The 23,703-nt window shown below is 36.1% G+C and overlaps 1 protein-coding gene and 1 non-coding gene across 12 annotated transcripts in view; both read right to left on the bottom strand.

The window, feature by feature from the left end:
• EPHA6 (EPH receptor A6) overlaps nucleotides 1-23,703 on the bottom strand; it is a 1,033,311-nt gene that overhangs the window by 99,469 nt on the left and 910,139 nt on the right. The window lies entirely within an intron of this gene.
• LOC112448361 (U6 spliceosomal RNA) lies at nucleotides 7,781-7,887 on the bottom strand. The gene has a single exon (XR_003036738.1). It is a non-coding gene; the product is annotated as a U6 spliceosomal RNA (small nuclear RNA).

Here is a 23,703-nt window from a genome sequence, read left to right as displayed (position 1 = left end):
CTTAGCAGCAGCAGCGGCGGCAGCAGCAGCAGGAGAATTTAGCTTAATTAAAAATTATAATTCAGAAGTATTCTAAGGCATCTTTTTTTCTTAAAGGAGAAACATTCTTCTAATGGTTTCTGACTAAAAATGTAGATACAGAATAGAAATGATATCTGGGAAAATACTATAGAAGCTTCTATAAAATTTATAAGAATGCACTCAACATAGAAGGGAAGATTTTGCTGTTATTAAGATGTAGTCAGGTTACAGCCAGCTGCTGACATTTGTTCCATCTGAGCTGAAGCTAGGTGGAACATCACCGTGTTTATAAATTCTTACAGTCCAATATGAGAGAACACATTTTGTTTTGAACAAGTGAGTAGTGACAGACAAGCTGTCCATAGAGTATACAGATGACAGATCAAGAGGAAAATGAGCTCTGAGATAGTTTTACAGCATCCTTCACTGGAAAAATGGCCATGTGACATGCGTGCTGTGCACAGTGGGCTTCGGTATTAGTGTTCATGCTGCTGGAAAATGTATTGCTTGAACTAAATGCACCCTCTATTGAGCACAAATGATTCAACCACAATTTAATAGGGAGATCATTACTTCTGCAAAAGGATTTTCAAGATTAGCTGTGAGGAATCGAATCATTGTCTACAGAGGAAATGGAGATGTTACTTGCTCAGCATTGTAAAATTGTATGGCAACATAGACAGACATGGTCTATTATTTATGTCAATAAGTAGAAGGATAAATTTTTTAAAAAAGTGCATGCTTCAGTTGAGTTGTAAATACTAATACTTCTACTTAGCCTTATTAATCCCCGAGGATTACTTATTTTCCTTAAGACATCTTATTTTCAGCTTCCAATGGTACTCTGAAAAGCAATCTGTTGAGGGAATAGAGTTGAGATATTTCGCCATCATGTACTCCTTTCACCTGTTTAAAGTGATGGTTTTCATCACGTTGTTCCCCTTCCACTGACTGATCAGAGTTGTATAGGAGGACTGGCTAAGTGCCTTGTAGCCTACCAGGTGATCTAAGTAGTCTATATAAGAAGAGAAAGAATAGATTTAATTTAAATTATTGAATTAGATGGGCTGCCCAATATTAAGGAATGGGTATTGTGGCTGCTGCCAGTGTCTAATAGTCAGTGTGTGATGCTGCTCATGTCACATAATCAGTAATTCTAAACTTTCAACTTCTTGGCATATAAGTATTAAGCTGGACAGGCTTTCCATGATAGCTATGACAAACTTTATGGTTATTAGAGGCCAAATACATTTTAAAAGTTACATGTATCATACATTTTTGTTACAAAGGATTCAAATTATATAGAACTACACAGAATAAAACATATTAGCTCTTCTTCAGCTCTGTCCTAGTCAGTAACAAGGTTGAGCTTGGTATTACACCAACCTGCTTTAGCACATTTTTCTTTGTTTATAATGTAGTATTTAATTACAAACATACCAGTGCATCAGATGTTTGAGTAGCTTAAAGAGCCTGTACAAGTAACAGATTTATTAACTGAATAAACATACATAAATATATATAAAAATATTATGCTCAAAATTTATATCCCCAATATGCTTTTAATTTTTTCCCTTAACACTATGCTTTATAGATCTTTCCAAGTCAATCCATGAAAGTCAGCTTCACTATTTTTAATGTCTGTATAATATTTTATTGTGCAAATGTATAATTATTGATTCATTATTACTGTATTGGAGGATACTTCATTTGCATTCAATTTTCTCTATCATAAATAATGGTGCTTTCAGTATCCTGTGCATAAGTTTGTTCTCATGTGAAAGTATTTCTGTGGAAAAGAGTTCTAGTTGGCTAAAAGTTACAAATTGAAATTTTGCAATACTGCCAAATGCGCTTCAAAATAGGCTTATTAATTTATACTCCCACCAACAGTGTATGAGAGTACTTATTTGTACTTATCACTGCCAGCTCTGGATATCATAAATCTTTTTAATTTCTGCTAGTCCTATGCTTGAAAATACAATCTTATTTAGTTTTATTTTGCATTTTTCCAATTATTAGTGAGGTTGGGCAGCTTTTTATATGTTCACTGTCATTCGCATTTCATCTTCAGTGAATTGATTTTTCTCATTTTTTTCCCTATCTGACTATTTTTTTATTATTGATCCATGAATCTGATGTCTTATCATTCTTGTCTTGACCTACTGACCTTTATTTTTTGTTAATCCTGATGTTGATTCTGTGTATTTCTTCTATGCATGTGTGTGATACAGCAGTTACAAAAAAAATACTTAATAGTTTTTCATTGTAAAAGTAAAAATACAAAGATTTTTAAAATTCCTTCTTGTCTTCTATTATTTAAAACACCTCAGAAAGCCAAATATTTGGAAACTGATAATAGACAAACAAACTATGATGCTATTAGCTCATGTCCTGGCATTTTTGTTCAAATGCTTACATCTGAAATAATTGAGAAGCTGGGGAACCCACCCATTTTTCACTTTTCACTTTATTTGGTGACTCATGAATTCAGTAACACTTAAGTACCTATACTGCACACACAGATATAAAAATAAATATGTTCTTTGATGCCTCCTTCAAGGAATTGAGAGTCTAACTAGAGAGAGATACACATACACAGTTGTTGAGAGATCCTAGGGTGTATGATCCGTGGCTGGGTGTGTCTACCTGGTACACTGTGGGCCTGGCGCTCCAGAAGTCTCCTTCTACAGGGCAAGTCTCTCAGAGAAAGCACAGTAAGAGAGAACAGAGTGAGCACTGTGAGCCAGACATGTTACTGAATCCTTAGATTGCAGAGAACAGATGTGGGTTGGAGTACATGTGCTTATGGCTGCAATTTCTTGGTTTCTTCCCACCATCGGGTTTATATTTGTCTGCAGATTTGAGCAGGGAGGGAGGAAGGGGAGCTGAAAGTCAAAACTGACAGAGGTATTTCATTAAAACCCTAAAAGACATAAAAAATATAAGACGTACTTTGGGAGCTCTGTGTAATCAAGTGTTGCTCTAAGAAAGTAAAAGCGACTTCTCTAACCATTTCATGACAGAACATCATGCAACAACACTTACTGAAACAGGTTCCCTGAAAATAAATTGCCAGTGTAAGGCAAGCAAAACATTTAGGGTCAAATACTTTGGGTCACAAAGGGTTAAACAAATGTTTTAATGTTGAGACTTCTAAGAAACTTTTATAAGCTGATGTCCCTTGGTGAATTAATAACACAGAAATGCAAACTCAAAATAACTTAAGAACAGGCCACCTTTGGGGTTATCCCAGGAAAACATTTCTCAAAGAAAGATGCTTTGTCATATTGAGGGGTCTGGTACCTCTATGTACATCCACAGATGCCCCTCTATTCACGTTCTAGATAAGATCAAGGTAAAATCCAAAATAGCTAAGGTTATTTACTCTTAGGTATATTTAAAAGCAAATGATTGACTGGGGACTGAATTAAACATTTAATTATATTCCAGTTAATGACTCTTTCATTAAGCATGTGCCGTATTATAGTACATTAATCAGGCATGAGATACTTAGAGTTACTTTTAACAGCTTCCTGCAACCTTGTTTACCATGCCCACTAGTACCACAGAATGCATTTCGCATATTAGAAGTCATGATTTATTGGTTTAGGCACTTTGTATACTACTACACACAGAATTCCATGATTATCTTGTAGTTCATAGAAAAGACCTGACAGTGTGTTACTAAGCCTTGCACATTCCAAATTGCCACTGAAATGAAGAAAAAGGCTAAATAATAGATTAATTGCTAAAAATCTTAGAAGTAGTGGGGGCAAGAGATGTAAGAGCTAGGCAAATTCCTTTCTGAGAGTTGATAGGGTAAAGGATACAAAATATGTGTTAAAAGCATATTAAGGTAACTATCAGTAGAAAACCTCTAACTCACCAATGAATTACAAATAAACAGAGTTATTTGACTAATGCAGAAAAACTATGAAAATAGGAAAAGGTAGATTGGAAAAATAAGATGACAGAAGTAACACTAAGCATATCAGTTATAATAAATGAAGATGTGTTAAATTATTTATTAAAAGATACAGACTCTCAGATTGAGTCTCATGCATACATGTATGTACACACTCACCTAACTGGCTATTTGCAAGACAATAATCCAAAATAAAATGACCCATTAAGATTAAATACAAAAAGTACAAAAATATTCCACATCAATCAAAACAGAAGTGTAATCAGGATCTGTACTATTCATATTAACAAGAATGAAAGTAATAGTTATAAAATTTTGTGTATAAAATAGCCAACATCAAAATACATAAAGCAAAATGATTAGAATGCTGGGAGAAACAGAACAAAGTTATATGGAAGATTTTACTTCTTTCAGTTTAAATGCTAAGCTTTTAGGTCAAATACTAGTAAAGGGGCAATTGAATCACCATCCTGGATTCTTTACCTCCCTAGCAGGAGAGAAGCATGTTCCCTTTTCCTTGGCCCTCATTTTCCAACAGAAATGTAATGTGACCCATTTGTATAATTTGACGTTTTCTAACAGGCACATTAAAAACAGAGTAAAAAGGTTAAATTAAAATGTTTTACTTAATCCAATATATTTAAATATTATTTCAACATATAATCGATATAAAATATTAATGAGAGATTTCACTTTTTTCATTCTATGGAATCTGGTTTGTATCTTACACATACAACACTTCTCAATTTGGATGCTAAATTTTCATAAAAATGCTTGATCTCCATTTAAATTCTATAAAATATATGACTGAAACCACAGAATTACATACTCAAGCTTTTCAAAACCTTCTGAGATTTTTCAGAAGACTAGAACGAGCATCAATTTTTAAATCAAAATTAATTAAAATAAAATATAATAAAAAATCAGTTTCTCAATCACACAAGTCACATTTCAGTGTTCAGTAGATACATATGTCAAGTGGCTACCACTTCAGATGGCAAAACGCTAGGTAACGTTTCTGTTCTCCTGATGATTATTCCATATCATATCCTTCTTAAACCACTAACATTTCCTACCTCATCCTCAGTTATAACTGATTATATTTCTAACATGCTTGAGAAAATAGTTATCCTGAAGAGAACTTCAATAAACTGGCATGATCACATCCGGACCCATGTACTCTATTTTCTTTCCAGTACTCGAGATGAACAGTTCTTACTCCTAATCTAAAATCAGTCCTTCCTCTTGTGCATTATATTCTATTCTCAAGGACATAATTTCAGGAAATCTGACTGCCCTGTTTCTCTAGAGAGAAAAGTCATACCATACTATGATCTTAAAAATGTTCTACTGTCTTAATTTCTTTTTCCAGCTTGTGTCCCATTTCTCTGCTTCTTTCTATAGAACTTCTCAAAAATTATCTATACATCCTGGCCTCAATGTTTCTCCCCTCATTTTCCTTTATATTCATTCCAGTCAAACCTTTACCTTCACTGTTAACACTGAAACTACTATTTCAAAGACATCAGTGGCCTCCTTTTTGTTAAATCAAATGGTCAACTCTCACATCCTCTCCCTTGATATTAATATATCCTTTCTCCTTAAAATACCCTTCACTTTTATCCCTGGACATCATGTATTCTTCACTTTTCTTCTACCTTGATGATTATTTCCTCTCATTATTCTCCTCATCCTCTTCCCAACGTCTTAGCTCAGACTGACCCAGGACTCTTCTCATATTTGGCAATTTCATCCAGTCTCATGGCTTTAAATATCACTGATATGCCAGTGACTTGCAAATGTGTATCCCCAGCCTGAATTTCTTCCCTCACTTCTAGCCTTATATACATCTTGCACTCAACATCTTTCCTTGGTTATATCAGTTCAGTTCAGTTCAGTTCAGTCGCTCAGTCGTGTCCGACTCTTTGCAACCCCATGAGTCGCAGCACGCCAGGCCTCCCTGTCCATCACCAACTCCCAGAGTTCACTCAAACTCACGTCCATTGAGTCCGTGATGCCATCCAGCCATCTCATCCTCTGTTGTCCCCTTTTCCTCTTGCCCCCAATCCCTCTCAGCATCAGAGTCTTTTCCAATGAGTCAACTCTTCGCATGAGGTGGCCAAAGTACTGGAGTTTCAGCTTTAGCATCATTCCTTCCAAAGAACACCCAGGGCTGATCTACTTTAGAATGGACTGGTTGGATCTCCTTGCAGTCCAAGGGACTCTCAAGAGTCTTCTCCAACACCACAGTTCAAAATCATCAATTCTTTGGAGCTCAGCTTTCTTCACAGTCCAACTCTCACATCCATACATGACTACTGGAAAAACCATAGCCTTGACTAGATGGACCTTTGTTGGCAAAGTAATGTCTCTGCTTTTTAATATGCTATCTAGGTTGGTTATATAACTGGCACATAAAACTTAACATATCTAAAATCAAGTATTTTTTTCCCCTAAGTGCTTTTCCATGTATTCTTCCCTTCTGGGTAGCCTAGGAAACCTTAGAATTTTCCTTTTACCTTTAAATTAAAAAAATAAAATCATGTCTAGAGCAACAAGAATGCTGTTAGCTGTGTCTTAAGAATACACCCAGAATCACCCAGAATTGGATCACTTCTAATCACTTCCGTTTTTTTCTTTTTACTCTTGCATACATTTTAGAATTTTGTAAGGTGGCCATTCTTTTACCTTTTAAGTCAAAAGATGACAGGATGACATCCAGTACAGTAGTTTACTTCTGATTTAAGATTTAATTTATCTATGTAAGCATTCCTGAAGTTCAATGAAAAAATTTGATGTAATATATCAGGGTTTGTTCTTTAATAAGGTATATAGATACATATTCAGAAATTAGAGAACAAATGTTTTGGATAAGGTTATCACTCTATTGTATCATAAAGTGAATTTCAAAGTTATGCTAATAAAGTTATAATTTGGTTTTCTAGGTTCCAAAACAAGAGTTATGCTATGTAGATTCTTTGGGTTGTCACTTTCCACTGGGTCTTTGTTACTCTTTAAACTTCCCATTCAAGGCCTGTGCAGTTTGTTTAACCATAAAACTGGAATTGAAGCAGGTCTCTGATTGCTTTCTGCTGTTCTCCTTGTGAATTAAATGTATAACAGTGTATTGCTATTTCTTTTGCAGTTTGTCTGCTGCAAAGCACAGGCCCCAGAGATGTGATTTTCATCAGAATGGGAGAGAGAATCCCCATTTGGCTATATATATTGATATATTGGAATCCTGCAAGGTTTTACTTATTTATTTATTTTTTAAATTTTATCTTATTTTTAAACTTTACAATATTGTATTAGTTTTGCCAAATATCGAAATGAATCCACCACAGGTATACCTGCATTCTCCATCCTGAACCCTCCACCCTCCTCCCTCCCCTACCCTCCCTCTGGGTCATCCCAGTGCACCAGCCCCAAGCATCCAGTACCATGCATCGAACCTGGACTGGCGACTCGTTTCATACATGATATTATACATGTTTCAATGCTATTCTCCCAAATCTCCCCACCCTCTCCCTCTCCCACAGAGTCCATAAGACTGATCTATACATCGGTGTCTCTTTTGCTATCTTGTACACAGGGTTATTGTTACCATCTTTCTAAATTCCATATATATGCGTTAGTATACTGTATTGGTGTTTTTCTTTCTGGCTTACTTCACTCTGTATAATAGGTTCCAGTTTCATCCATCTCATTAGAACTAATTCAAATGTATTCTTTTTAATGGCTGAGTAATACTCCATTGTGTATATGTACCACAGCTTTCTTATCCATTCATCTGCTGATGGGCATCTAGGTTGCTTCCATGTCCTGGCTATTAAAAATATGGAACGCTTCACGAATTTGCATGTCATCCTTGCGCAGGGGGCATGCTAATCTTCTCTGTGTTGTTCCAACTTTAGTATATGTGCTGCCGAAGCGAGCACTCCTGCAAGGTTTTAATTGCTCGTGTAATCTCACCCTGAATTCCTAATCACACCCCGAATTCCTAATCACACGCCACTTCCTAGCTGAGAATACCTGGTGAAGTGAGTAAAAAACGGGTTTGTGTCATAGCCTTCAAATAGAGAAGGATGGGGAAGGATGGAGAACCACAGCGCAAGGTTGTGGTTAAGAAATGTGCTTTAGATGACAGCAGTGAATAATAAACAGAGTGCCTGCTTCAGCAAATGGTTTTCCTGTCTCCTTTTAATTGAATCAGTCAGTTATTAGACTCAAATAACCATTTCCTAAAGTGGCTTCAATAAGTGGCTGCAGTACAGAGGCCATTGTACTGTACTTTTCAAGGACTTGATTCAAACTCTGTAATTAAATTTTCCTGATTCCTCTAAGTCACAGGGCTACCACATGTGCAGAGCAGAAGCTGGTCCTGTCTAGAGAAAATGTGTTTTCATCCTCTTTAGGAGAAAGGCAGAATATGGGTTTATTAATTAATAAAATGAGTAGATAAATTATTTTATTGTCTAAAAGGAAAATTATTTTGTATAGCCAGAAGTACCCAAATATTCTTGAAAACTGCAGGCTCAAATGGATAAAAATGAACTGCTGAAAAGAAGTACATTGCAACCATTCTTGGCTGAGTGTGTTATGAAGCATTAGCAAGCAAGCTGGAGTGGATCAATACAGCCTTATTAAAATCCTTAGGTGGGTAGTAGAATCAAGACAATATGTTCACTTGGTTGGAATGCAGTTTCAGATACTTAGAAAAGAAACACAGTGCTGTTAATATGCTTCCATTACCACTCACATAGGCATTATTTCTTGGGCGATGAATCACTACCTAATCATCTAGTTTTTTTTTTTTTTTTTCCGGTCGAGTGTTACAGTTAGCTTTTAGTGTTATAAGTTAGCTTCTCTCTGTTTTTCTACCTTCACATCATTTTAAGTATAGGTCTTTCTTACAAAATGTCACTCTTTTCTTTGGAATATTTAAGACTTTTGGAAAGCTATTCCACACTACTACTACATAAGTTATATTATTTAAGTCAAGGGTAAAATATATGCTTAATACTAGACAGAGTTATAATTAAAAATTATTGCAGAAAGCAAGATGCAGTTTTTGTTAGAGACATGGTATTCATGGTACTCATACTTCCCCATGTGCTCAGAAGTACAAGTCTGGAGCAAAGAGATTCTTAAGGAGATGGACTTGGTCAATGGCCCAGCCTATAGAGGCCTGCGGAATAAGGTTTATCCTGATTTGGGGGCTTTTTGTTTGGAAAACTTGTTCTGAAGTCCTCATATTGTGGTAAACCCACCCTTACATGTAACCTAGAGTGGAACTAATAGTCTTAACCTGATCCTAACCTGTTTTCTGCCAAATTAGGTTAGGCTGCTAGCAAGACATCCCAAAACTCAACTGGAGAAACACAGAAAAGGCTCATATTTCAATAACTACTAATTCAGTTCATCTTCCATCAGTACAAAGTGAATGGGGATGTTATCCCTTCAAAGTAATGGTTTCATCTCCTCTCCTCCCCTGCTATGTCTGCAATTGGTTGGACTATTCATGCCACTCTCCTTCCTAGGTCTCTTCCTTCTCTTTCACCCTCTTCCTGTCTCTGTTCTTCCTTTCTACCCTCCAGCTTTTTTTCATATTGAGGCTACTGAAATAATACCTCAGAAATGAGTCTTTACAAACCTAATGCTTGCAACTCTGACTTTAAAGAGAAGAAAAACTAGAGATAAGGAAGTAGTGTGAAGATAATTGATGTTTAAAGATTTTTCATAATTTAAAAAGAGAATTATCCACAGAATTCTGTTAATAGCTAGTCTCCTTCAGGACTTTTTTTTAATGGTCAGATGTGCAGACATTTGGTTTAGAGAGTCAGCTCCACACACTTCTACTATAAGTTCAGGGAAATTTTAGCTGGTGAAGTTTCCATTTCCTTTTCACTACTCAGATCATTTTCACTTTGGAATGCAAATGAATCAAAGCTGAGGTTCCAATATGAAAAATCCATTTCAGCAAAATCAATTTAAAGGAAAAATATTTAGTTTAGTTTTTTAGAGTAAGGAATAAGTTTCTGCTCTCATGTGACCCTGAGAGAAGTCGCTTATATAAAATGGTAACAAAAACAATCTTAGCAGGATTTAAGGAGAACTCACTTTGACATGTTCAAAGGTATCTTTCCCCTCCTCTTTCATCATCCTTCCTATCAGGGGTTCCTTCTTCTCCCTTCCTCCTTCTTCCTAATTTCTTTTGATTCTTTCCTTTCTCCTTTCTTCTTTCCTGTCTTTTAAAAGCAAACAAACAAACAAACAAACAAAAACAGTAGGCTAGGGATGCAGCAGTACGTTTACACTCTCCTCCACGCATGTGTCTGTTTTGCCTCCTTGTGACCTTCACTATTTTCAGTGACTATGCAATTCTTCTTTTCTACCTAAACTTCCTCTAATCATTCCCCTACTCCTCTCAACAGGTAAAAAGAATTATAGTAAATAAAGTGCTGGTCTTGAAAGCCAAAAACTCACCTAATTTGTAGAAATAAGAATAGTTTGGAACAAGGACTGCTAATAGCAAAACACTATTCAGAGCGAAGTTGCAGGGAGTAAAGTATGGGATTATCATTATAAAGGCAAAAACTATTCAGCAGAAAGTAGCACAGAGTCAGACACGACTGAAGTGACTTAGCAGCAGCAGCAGCAGCAGCAGCATTCTTTAGAGTTGGAAGTTGGAGTATTATTCGGTAGACCCACAAAAGCACTCTGGGTGATTTAAGAGGTAAGAATCAGAACTTTAAATTGGAATTGAAAAAGACTTATTATATAATTAATCCCTTTGACTAGGAAAGGAACAATACAATTTTGGAGCTAAATTTAATTGAGATTTAAGTAGATTCTTTGAAACTCTTCCATTTTTCCTCTGGAAAGCACTAAGAGCTCATCCTTTCAGGAGTAACGATGGACTGTATAATCCACTAGTGCATGGTATATCCTAAATCAAGTTCTCAGCAGCCACAGTGGGGCAGTCAAAGGTATTCTGACTGAAATGAGAATCTAAACAGCTTTGCAGTGTGCATAAGGAAGGAGGTTAAACCTTTTGGAAAGAAAATGATCAAAATTATAGCTTCTATTTCTACTCTTTTTAATTTTTGACATTGAAAATTTATTCTAGGATTTCATCTTTTAACCCAAGACTCCTGCAGCAATTTCTTAACAGTTCCTGCGCACAGTTTTAAAAAAGGATTAAATCATTTTGGCCTGAGTCTAAGGTATTTTAAAGTACTATCCTCCCTGCAAACAGTATCAAGATTATAGCAAGGAGACTAGATATTAAAGAATAATAAGGCAATGTGCAAATTAAGCATTTTACATTTGACTTCCATTGAGGACTTTGCCACCTAGGTAATCCAACTGAATAGGCTCTATAAATCCACACTTTCCAACACGTAGTTCTCATACACCAGTCAAGTAACAGCAGACTGAAGCAGGCTTTTTAAAAAAGGATTCCAGGGACTGAAAAAGAATTTATCTTACCAGCTTTTTCCTTAAGAAAGGAGGTCCACATGTCACCTGTCATTATTTCCTTTCTCTCCCCCTCCCACCTTGCCCCAGTCTTCAGGGACTGAATTGAAAGAGAGGGACAGACAATGACTGAATGGTGTGGCTACTTGAGAACTTGTTCCTAAACCCCATGTCTCCTGTTCTTAGCTGGCTTTCTGTTCACAGGAAGTTATTTATGCTATAGGTGGGCCAAGTTTACAATAAACCACATAGGTGGTATCATGTTTTTACAGAAGGGAGAACTGACTCTCAGTGATATTTTAAAAAATGTATGGTCAGTGACTGAGTTGACACCTCACAGGGGCCACCAAAGATTGTGAAAGGAACTAATACAGCCCACCCAGAAGATCTACAGTAATTTAAACTTAGGTGTTCTTAGAGGTCATCTAGGGGGCCATCCCACACCTCCTAGATCCGATGAGTGAAACCCTTGTTTGTGTAAGAGTTAGGAATCCTGAGCAGATGAACAGCAGAGTCTAGTAAAAAAACTCCGGGAAGCCTTCATGACATCTGTTTTGAAGAAGGAGATGGAAGTGTGTGTGGTGGTGGTATTTGGGATTGACAAAGGACCTCTGTGGATAGTGAGTATACTAGGGTGAAGTGAGTATGCTATGTGCTAAAATTCATAAAGCCATTAGGCTTTGCTGAAATCAAAGCGTATTTTTTTTCAAAGGTGTGAATCACCATGTTAAGCTGCTCATAAATTACTTGAAAGTGAGTGATCCAGGCTCTGTATGTTAGATGACCAGACAGCTGCTTACATGTAAGAATTTGCCATTGTGTAAGAAAGGTCTTAAAACTTGATATGCCTATAATCACATAGCAGTAATATCCCAGGAAACCAGAGTAAACCCCATGGAAAGAAATGTGCATAAGTGAAATACACATGAGAGATGGAAAGTAGACAAATCTCATTAGAGATGGCTAAATATTCTGTTTTCTATAGAAAACAGATATATCTGAGAAGAAAGATTGCCTTTGTCCCTTTTTAACTTTTCCCAATTTTGTCTAAGGATACCATCGATGGTATTTTGAAACCCTTATGGGAAGCAATTTTTTACCCTCCACTTAATTACCTGATGTTGCAGCTATATTTTGATATTTTGTGTGGCTATTTAGCAATATATATTGTAATTTGTAATGATAAGTATGAAGAATTTTATTTCCCAGCAAATGAGTTGGGCTAGTGCTTTTGGTCCTTATTTGACTGGTAGATATTACAGCTAGTTTTTCATTATCTTTAGAAGGAATGGTCCTTCTGGGTAGGATATTTATTACACAGAAAACCCCAACTTCATTTCAATATGCCTAGAAACTCAGCCTTTTATCAAACTTGCTAACAAGTTGCAACAAATGAGTGATTTGTTCCCCAGAGAAATAGCCACAACACATTAAGAAGAAGGTGGAAGAAGCTAAAAGCTTGGATAATCCATCAGCTAGTTAATTCACACCTGAATAATTGAGAGTTTGCTTTACAGTTACTGAATATTTATGAAGATTCCACAATATGTTGAAAAGTAGATGCACCAAGTAAAAATAACCTAAATAAAACCAATATGCACATAGTTTATGTTTAATACAAATCTTGCTACCTGACTGGAACAGGAGAAATAGGATGTGCTTTCAAAGCTTAGTGTGTATAAGAACCATGAAGAGGGTGTGTCTGCTAAAACTGCAGATCTCTAGAGAAAGCGCAGTGATGCTCTTTGGGAATATGCATTTCTCTCATTTTATCCCAGATGATTCTGAAAGTGGGTGGTCTAGAGATCTCTTTTGGAGAAAATATCAATGTAGGTAGTGACAGGAAAATCTTATTTCCTAGGAGTCATAAGATAAGAAATCAGAGAGACATGGACCAACAAACTGAAGAAAGAGAAGAAGCCAAAGAGGAATGCCTATTAGCATAAAGGAGAGCATAGCCAAAAAGAGACAAAAAAAAGATAAAGGCAGATAATAGAATAATGGTACCATAAAAGATCTTAGTATCTTAGAGATTTGCTGTAATGCTGTGATGTCTGTGATTTAGTGTAAATTACTTAGTGTACCTTACACTGTAGATGTGATGACCAGTTGGAATTGGTCACTCACAGCTTTTTGGAATCTCACAGCTCAGTGATGGCTCACTAGCATTCTAAAAGGAAACCAGGACTCCGGAGGAGGTTGATACAACTAATTAAGCTATTTATGCTGGATCAAAAATAGAAGCTTTAATAATTAGCATGATAAACATCAGAAAAGGAATTCCATTCATTAAATTAGTGAATGGTTGATTAGCATAATGGGTTTAGAAGCATATCCTCATTGATGAGACTAATGGCATTCAAGATATGTGTATTAGTTAAAATATTTTGGCAGTAACTTTCTTCTCTTAAATAATCAGAATATAGGAATGCAGAAAGGCCTATAGCTGGGCTGTCACATAAGGGATGGATTTAATCTCTTAATGCTCCATAAATTGTTGTGACACTTAATCTGAACATGTCTGACTGCCTGGGTTGTAAGGCTGTAGAATCCTGGCCCTCTGGATGTTGTTTTAGGCTTCTTCAAATTTAATATATATATATACATATATATATATATACACACACACACACATATATTCCGCCCCCCCCCCCCAGGTGAGATGTTTAGGGATCCCTTATAAGAATGGAGAATTGGGACTTCATTATCTCACAGAACAAACTGTATGAATGTCTCGTTCCTGTTTGTTAATAAATATTGATATGTGAGGCAGAATTGTTCTGATTTGCTCTAATTTTAACTTGAAGCAAGTCTGTGGGGGTGGTTGCTCATTCTCATCACCTCAAATGTTTTGGTTGGTACAGCTATCTGCTAAAAGTGGTTATGAGTTGTCATGACCTAATTGACAGAGACCAGTTCTCAAGACAAACATTAAAAAAAAAAAAAAAAACTTTCTTGGGAGAGAAATTTGGTGAACCTGCTTTTGATTTTTCTCTTGTGAGAAAAATTTGATAAAGCAGCCAACAGTTTGTATGCTCTCCTCTGCAAGGCAAGTATATTTATTGTTCTGCTGTTTCTGTCCCAAGAAAATATGAAAGGGTCAACAGAAACTTGAATAGAAGTAATTTCCAAAGGCATATAACTTCTATGGTGTCACTCACTTCTCTAATTTGCTCCATAAAGAGCAAATAGGAGAAACTGGGAATAGCAGAATTTTGACCTTTCAGACATTGGTCTACTGTGCTCTCCAAAGAGCCATGATCTTCATGTTATTTAAGATCTTGCCTAGGCTATTCTCTACAAAAGATACCTAAAAAATTTTTGACTGTCTCAGTCCCTTCAATCTCCAAGTAATTGCTGGTAAAAAAAAAAAAAAAAAAAGAATTAAAAGCTAATCATAAAACTCTAGTTGTGTGTTCCTTAATTTTTTTTGCTTAAGTATTTTAAAATGACCAGATGCTTTCAGCAGATATGCCTAGAAAAAAGTTATATCAGTTAATACCTTTCATATTTATTTATATACAGGCACTCTGACATGAAAATATTCAAATGTATTACATGAGAATTTATTTTGTTTCCTTATGGTATAAGTGAAACTGTAAATGAGAAAATGGAAATGTTGTATCTATATCTATGTGTCTATAGAAATATCATTCCCAATATGATACTGTATGAATTAAATTCAGAACATGTAACCCAACAGACTTCCATGTTGAATGGTAAATGTATCTATGAGGTCATTTCAAAATATTAGAGTCAAATTATGGAGAAGCAGATTAATTAAGCCATAGACGCTGTGAATGTTTAAGAATGGTATTCTAAAATCTCACACTTTCAATAAAAGTAAATGATTTAATTTGGGTATTCTGCCACTTTTACTGTTACATGATTTATTAGATAATGTTAACATGCAAAGTGCGAGATATCTATAAATAACTTTGTATACATTTGCCACAACTTGCCAGTTAATTATCATTTTGATATATGATAGTTCTGATTAATAAATCAGAAGGGAAACTCGATTATGAATGCATGCAATCAAACTTCATATGCAAGCCAAAATAAACCCGGCATTTGTAAGTCAGAAGAACCCATTAGGGAAACCAATATAGTAGTGTTCCAAGGCTACATTGTGTGGAAAATAATGCTCTCCTGTTTAATGGAAGAGAATGCTTAAGAGACAGACTACCTGGAGTAGTGCTTAAGACGACAGGACACTGAAGTAAAGGGCTCAAGTCAAAACAGAAATGACAATGTCTCCTACTCTTCACAGTTGAATTCAAGGAATATTTATTGAGTAACAAACTAAAGCCTCTTCTACAGAGGCCTGTTTTTAGATCAAGAAAAGACAATGAATAAATGCTTCTGACTTCAAATATAGGGGGCTTTTATGAGTTTAACTGTGTCTCTCCACAATTCCTTTGTTGCGGTTTTAACCCCAGTACTTTAACTTACCTGGGAATAGGGTTACTGCAGATGTATCTAGTTAAGATGAGGTCATACAGGACTAGGGTGAATCCCTAATTCAATATAGCTGACATTCGTACAGAAAAGAGAAGATGTGGACCCAGAGACATGCACACAAGGATAATGCATGTAAACGTGAAGGCTGAGATGGCATAATTCTTCTACAAGTCAAGGAACATCAAAGATGGCCAGCAAATCACCAGAAGCAAGGAGAGAGGCATGAAGCAGATTCTGTCTCAGCTCTCAGAAGTAACCAATCCTGCAGAGTCCCTGCTCTCAGATTTCAAGACTTCAGAACTGTGAAATAATAAATCCTGTTGTTCAAGTCACAAGGCTTGTGATATTTTGTTATGGCAGCCCTAGCTAACTAACACAGGGATAGACACTGCAAGGGAAAATACAGTCTCTATCTTCAAAGTGCCTACAAACAGCTGTTCTCATGGAAAAGTCTGTAGAGAAGTCTGTTGGCAGAGTTTTTTCACTTAAGTGGTAAAAGTCAGGAGCCGCAAAACAGAAGTAGGTAAAAGGGAAAACATATGTTACCCAGAGCTGAATTTTGATGAGGCTGAAGATGAAGGGGACAGATGATTCAAGGCATGAATGTGCCTTCTTAAAATAGTTGACCAAGAGCTCAGGGTTGGGAAGATCAGGGAACGAAAACCATGTGTAAATGTGTGTTGATGAGCTATGCCAAGAATAGGAAAAGTGGCATCAGTAGGAGAAGTGGAAGATTAAGTGGTTACAGAATTCTGTTTTAAGGACTTCTCTTTTAGCTCTAATTTGGGTGGACATACACTCTTTGAAGGACAAATGTGAGGATGCTGGACGTTTTTAACATGAAAATATATGTTTTACTATTAAAAAAGCATGTAGCATTTTCTTGTCAATCTTTAAAAAACTCTTTAAATTATTATAAAATATTTCAGACAAAAAATGTCACATAAAAACTAATACAAAGATTACTCACATATCCACTACCTGACTTTAAAAATGCAGTATTTCTGATACAGCTGAGCTCTTCCAGATCTCATTTGTTCCCCTAACTAGCATAGCCAATGGCTCGTACTCTGAACTTGCTGTTTATCATTCTCAAGCATTTCTTTTTGTATTTCTCCTGCAGAGTCATCCAGGTCAGAAGCAAGAATGCTGGAGTCTTTATACCTCTGCCTCCTTCAGTGGCCATTATTGGTCCAAGGCTGTCCCTGGTGGGATGTAAATCCCAAGTTGCTTCTCAGGTCTTTTTGCTGCAGGCAAAGTAGATGCCAGCAGTCTTTAGGACAGTCTTCTGACAAAGCCCCAGATGCTGACTGTTGGAGCAAAGGTGTAACTGAGCAGGACTCTATGGGGTTTTCCTGTGGGTAGATTGCTCCATGTCTTCTGCCTGACTCTTTTTTGTAGAAAAACTTTACCCTCCTTGGCCTTCCCTGAGTTCCAAAGAATACATTTAATCACAGAAGTGAGAAAATGAAGAAACAAACAAACAAAAAAGACAAGAAAAATATACTTCAGCCATTAAATAAAATTAAACACCTTTAGTTATTCTTCAAGGGTCTTAATGACCTTGCTAACCACAATGGTGTGGTCACTCACTTAGAGCCAGACATCCAGGAGTGTGAAGTCAAGCAGGCCTTAGGAAGCAGCTATTATGAAGAAAGCTAGTGGAGGTGACTAAATTTCAGCTGAGCTAATTAAAATCCTAAAAGATGATGAGGTTAAAGTACTGCACTCAATATGCCAGAAAATTTGGAAAACTCAGCAGTGGCCACAGGATTGGAAAAAGTCAGTTTTCATTCTAATCCCAAAGAAGAGCAATGCCAAAGAATGTTCAAACTATCGCACAATTGCATTTATTTCACATGCTAGCAAGGTAATGCTCAAAATCCTTCAAGCTAGGCTTCAACAGTACATGAACTGAGAACTTGCACATGTACAAGCTGGATTTTGAAAAGGCAGAGGAACCAGAGATCAAATTGCCAACATCCATTGGATCATATAAAAAGCAAGAAAATCCCAGAAGAAAACATCTACTTCTGCTTCACTGACTATGGTAAAGACTTTGATTGTGTGGATCACTACAAAGTGTGGAAAATTGTTACAGAGATGGGAATATCAGACCACCTTCCCTGTCTCCTGAGAAATCTGTATGCAGGTCAAGAAGCAACAGTTAGAACTGGACATGGAACAATGGACTGGTTCAAAGTTGGGAAAGGAGTACATCAAGGCTGTATATTGTCACCTTGTTTATTTAACTTACAAGCAGACTACATCAAGTGAAATGCTGGGTTGGAAGAAGCACAAGCTGGAATCAAGATTGCCTGGAGAAATACGAACAACCTCAGATATGCAGATGACATCATCCTTATGGCAGAAACCCAAGAGGAACTAAAGAGCTTCTTAATGAAGGTGAAAGAGGAGAGTGAAAAAGCTGGCTTAAAACTTAACATTTAAAAAACAAACATCATGATATCCGGCCCCATCACTTTGTGGCAAATAGATGGGGAAACAATAGAAACAGTGACAGACTTTATTTTGGGGGGCTCCAAAATCACTGCAGATGGTGATTGCAGCCATGAAATTAAAAGAAACTTGTTTCTTGGAAGAAAAGCTATGACACACCTAGACAGCATATTAAAAAGCAGAGATATTACTTTGCTGACAAAGGTCTGTCTAGTCAAAGTTATGGTGTTTTCAGTAGTCATAGACAGATGTGAGAGTTGGACTCTAAAGAAGGCTGAGCACCAAAGAATTGATGCTTTTGAACTGTGGTGTTGTAGGAGACTCTTGTCCCTTGGATAGCAAAGAGATCAAGCCAGTTGATCCTAAAGTAAATCAACCCCAAATATTTATTAGAAGACCTGATGCTAAAGCTGAAGCTCCAATACTTTGACCATCTGATGCAAAGAGCTGACTCACTAGAAAAGACCCTGATGCTGGGGAAAATTGAGGGAATGAGAAGGGGGAGATAGAGGATGAGATGGTTGAATGGTATCATTGACTCAATGGGCATGAATTTAAGCAAACTCTTGGAGACAGTGAATGACAGGGAAGTCTAGCATGCTGCAGTCCATATGATCATGAAGAGTTGGCTGACAACTGAATAACAACAAGGGCTATAGATAGTACTTTGAGCCATAACTTTTGGGTTGTTTTGCTGAAACCCCCACCAGATGGAAGAAGTTTACTGAATGCTGACCAAAAGCACAAAGACCCCACATGTATTGGAATCAGAGAGAGGATTGATGATATTGACTCCTGACTACCTTACTACCAACCAATCAGAAGAATGTCTATGAGCTGATCATACACCTCACAACACTCTCCCTTATTCTGACTTTAAAAACCATTCCCTAAAGCCACTGGCAGGTCTGAGTATGTTTTAGCATTAGCTTCCTGTACTCTTTGTTTGGCACCTGCAATAAACTCTGCATTTTCCTTCACCACAATCTGTGTCAGTATATCAACTTTACTGTAAGCAGGCAAATGGACCCAAGTTTGGTATGGTAACAAATGTATATTAGGAGCCTGGGTACATAACAGTGGTAAAAGGAATAAGAAATACAGGAAGCACACTGTCAATATATACTACCTGTCCTATCACATAGATACATCATGATTTATTTTCTTGTTGGTGGATATTTAATTCAAGTGACTATTACAGTTTTTAAGAGTAGATGCTAAGAATGACATTAAAATAGACATTTTAAAGGCATCTTTAAGCATTCCCTAAAGACTTATTTTGTTTTTGAATTTAAGAAGTAAGTCTTTCATAAAGTTCTTCCTCTATGAGAAATCAGCTGAAGAGGTAGAAGACTGTTTATTCAGTACTGTCAGAGATGAAGTGATCTGGGAAATGAACTAGAACTCTTTCTCATAGTGGGAAACTTGTCTTGATGCCTTAGGTCCAGATGTTCCAGGTGAGGGCTCTTTGCTGAAGTTTGGGGCAGGGACTGTGTCCTGGCCTCATAAGATACCCTCATGAAAGAAGATCTTCCATTTTCCAGGGCAATTTCAAGTCCTTTAAAAATCCAGTTTATACCTTGCTTAATCTTCAGTTATTTTGTTTAATGTTTTAAAACATATGTTTCATCTTTAGTGTCTTTTTTCATTACTTGTTCAATTAATATTTGATTTTTTTTTCTTTTCTTTAGTGGAAATCAGGAGATATTTGCAAAAGGGGAAATCAGGATATATTTGCAAAAGGGGACAGGCTGATTGCTCAAACTCAAGACAAAGAGGATTGGTATTTGTTTTTCCTTCCTCATCTCCCACCTCTTCCCACACGCTTAGTTCTTAAATTTTGAGAAACTAAAAAGATCTCTGTCTCCTATTTGAGCTCTGGATGGTCTGCAGGACATAAAAGGAAGTCCTGTGAGACAGGATAGTCGCCTGAATCATACATACAAAAACAATGGTTTTGACATCTTGACAATACAGCAGAGTTTTCCACCCAAAGAGCACATTACTTTTCACTAATTTGCCAAAGAGCACTCAAAGCAGTACTGATTTGTCCATGCAATCCACAAACTATGTATACAAAGACTACAAGGACATCCAGGAGAGGAAATCCACCTGTGTAAATCTCCAACTTGAACACATTTGTTTAAGTCCCAAAGATAAACTGTGAAAGATGTGATGGGGGTAATGTTGCTTAAGGAGGACCCCTTAAATGAAGGCAAATCTTGTTGCAATTTAAATTTTTGGATCTATTCATTCATGTATTAGAATTTCCATTTTAATGGCCTGGCTTAAGGATAAACAACTAACATACAACCACAGAAAATAACCAAACTAATATTTTGGGGAACATTTAACATATCTCCCTGTTTTCAGCTCTTTAGGAGATGATTAGTGTGATGGATTGAATGTTTGTGTTGCTCAAAACTTGTATGTTGAAGCCCTAACCACCTCATGTAATGGTATTCAGAAGTGGAGGCTTTGGGGGGTTATTAGGATTGGATGAGGTCATGAGGGTGGAATCCCAATAATGGCATTTGTGTCCTGATAAGAAGCAGAGAGCTTGCTCTCTTTTAATCATGTAAGAGCACAGTGAAAGGGTGGTTTTCTACAGGCCAGGAAGGGACCTCTCACCAGGGAATTGAATAAGCCAAAGCCTTGATGCTGGACTTTTCGCCTTCGGAACTTGGAGAAATAAATTCCTATTGCTTAAGCCAGTCAGTCTATGGCATTTTGTCATGGCAGCCCAAACTGATTAACAGAGTCAGGTGAAGAAAATTTCTAATAGGTATTTTAGTTTGGATGTCTGAAAATCTGATTATATGCTTAAAAATTAGAATTTGCGGCTTGAAAATAAAAGTTTTATAAACTATATCTCAGTAATAGGTCTTCATCCATCATAAACTCCATGTTCTATGAAGTTTCTTTAGTGTTAGAATCCACTGGAGGAGCTCTTAAATTATGTTAACATCTTTCTTAAGATGAACATGAGGGCTTGAGATACCTCCAAGTAAGCTGACCAACATCAGGGAGCTCTGTCTTTACAATTCTTTTTGCTCTGAATTTCTTTTGATAACATTGTACCAAAAAAATCTTTATCAATATTTTCCATCTATATGAAAAATGCAGCTCATAGTATGAGGGCTCAGAAATACTGTCAGTGCTATGGCACTACAAAAGAGATGTTATTTTTGGATTTACAAAGATGGCAGGGAACCAATATTTTCCACTTTCTTATAGGAAGTAACTCATCTTAGAAATTCAGTGAAAAAGGCTGCATCTGACATGAACTTTGAGCAAGTATATTGATAGAAATGACAAGATATAGAAAGGAGTCACTGAAATCTGGAAAAGGAACTCAGATTAGACCAAAACAGACAATTATCTTAGATATTTTTTATGAATTCTTTACTGAGAAGAAATTAGAATTTAATATTAGAATACTATTTTCTTGTATTGAGTAGACTTACGATTAATGTAATGTCTGATAAAATGTATTTTATTTTCATAATGTAGGTTCAGGGCATTTTAAGTAATCCTTTTGTCATCCCCAAAGATCTAGAATTGAAGAGTCTCCAGACATTGTCATCTATTGATATCTTTACTGGCAGAGTCTCTGTGACTATGATAGCTTAGATTCTTGGTCAGTACAGATAAAATCAGGTAAGAAGTCACCCTATAGAATGCTGTTTTTTTTTTTTTCCCTAACTCTTCTCAGCATATTTTATTTTATTCTTTTTTTTTTTTTTACTTTACAATATTGTATTGGTTTTGAAGTATGACAGAATGCTGTTTCAATGGGGCATATTTCTGTTACATTGTGCCACATCCATGTTTCATTTTTGTCTTCCTTATTCTTGTTTATTTCTTGTAAATTGCGGCATAACATCCCTTATCCTCTTGTGTATCTTGCATTTTTCTGGGAAAGTTATATTCAAGCGACGTACATTGAAGGATAGGAGTTTACAGTGTGGTCCCAATACCTTTCAAATCACAATGTTCATTTCCATCTGTACTGTGCTTCCTGTCAATGTGAATGGCAAGATGGCTCCAATTTAGACGGTAAAGGGACATGAGGAGTTTTAAAAAACTTCTATTAGAAATGTGACCCAGATTAACCTAAAATATTCAAAGCTATAAAACTAGTAAAAATGAATATATAGCAACATTTCAAAAATAAAGAGAACAGTACAAAACAGTAAAAAGGAAGTATAATGAATATTTTAAGATTATTATTAGAACCTTTTTTCCAGCAATGTTTTATAAGTTTTCAAGAGTAGGAATTTAAAAATAATATTTAGCCAGGAACAGAATTCAAAATAACAGAATACGTCCTGCTTTGTTCTTGAGAGTTCCTTATATTTTTTTGTTTCAGGATGAGGAATAAAAATTCAAATAGTTTTCCACATGATCTTACTAGGTGCTAGATTGGCTTATATTTTTTTCTGGACTATTTCTAACACTTGAATAAATCTGTAATAGTGTTGGTGGGATGGAGGAAATTCTTACTTGAGCAAATGTTTAAATTCTGGGATTATATAACCTGTGTATAATCTGTGGTAAAACAGGACAATGTTTTATTCAAAGGTAACTTATGTATTACTACCCTCATGTCCAAAATAAATGTGGGAAAACATATCCACAAACTTTATATCATTTATTTTTCTAAAACAGAGTACTAGTAATAGAATACTAGCGCTTGTAGTTGCTATTATTTTTTCTGGTAATTTTCCTTATATAATGGAAAATCCACTTGAGTAGTTTATATTTCAATATTTTTTTCTGGTTTAACCCTTGACCATTTATCTCTTTATTAATAGGGTTTAATCAAGTTGCTGTTTTTTAATCTACCCTTTCTCCCCTTGTATGTATCAATTATATATAGGCTACTGTGCCCCCATCTGCAGAATCTGTCATTGCTTTGAGTCTTCCAAGAATCATGGTTGCCCTCTTGCCCTTTGAAATATCTTCTATTTCTCTGAAGTGTCCTCAAAACCATGACTTTCATTTATATGCAAGAAAACTTAGCATTGGCATTTAAAAATGTCAATGAAAAGTCTGCATGTTTTATTTTCTTTTCCACTAAGTTTCTTTCTGCTTCTTTGTCTTCCACCCAATTTGTTTTAAACTTGCTGTTTTCACTTACTTTAACAATCCTTCTTCTGACTTTACATTTAATCTTTTCACTGGGATTATTTTTCCACTAAAAACACCGACTGAATCATTTTAAAGTACAGTATTGGAATCCTAATGTAAATGTGGGTGACTTCTCAGTTAAATACTAGAACTCAGTTTTCTCTTATCCTTCCTTCTTTCTTATGGGTAAATAGTTCAGAGTTATTAAGCTTTAGTAA

This window comes from Bos taurus, chromosome 1, assembly GCF_002263795.3.
Source record: "Bos taurus isolate L1 Dominette 01449 registration number 42190680 breed Hereford chromosome 1, ARS-UCD2.0, whole genome shotgun sequence".
NCBI lineage: Eukaryota > Metazoa > Chordata > Mammalia > Artiodactyla > Bovidae > Bos > Bos taurus.
Note: the sequence above shows the minus strand (reverse complement) of the source record. Positions and strands in the feature narration are given on the sequence as shown.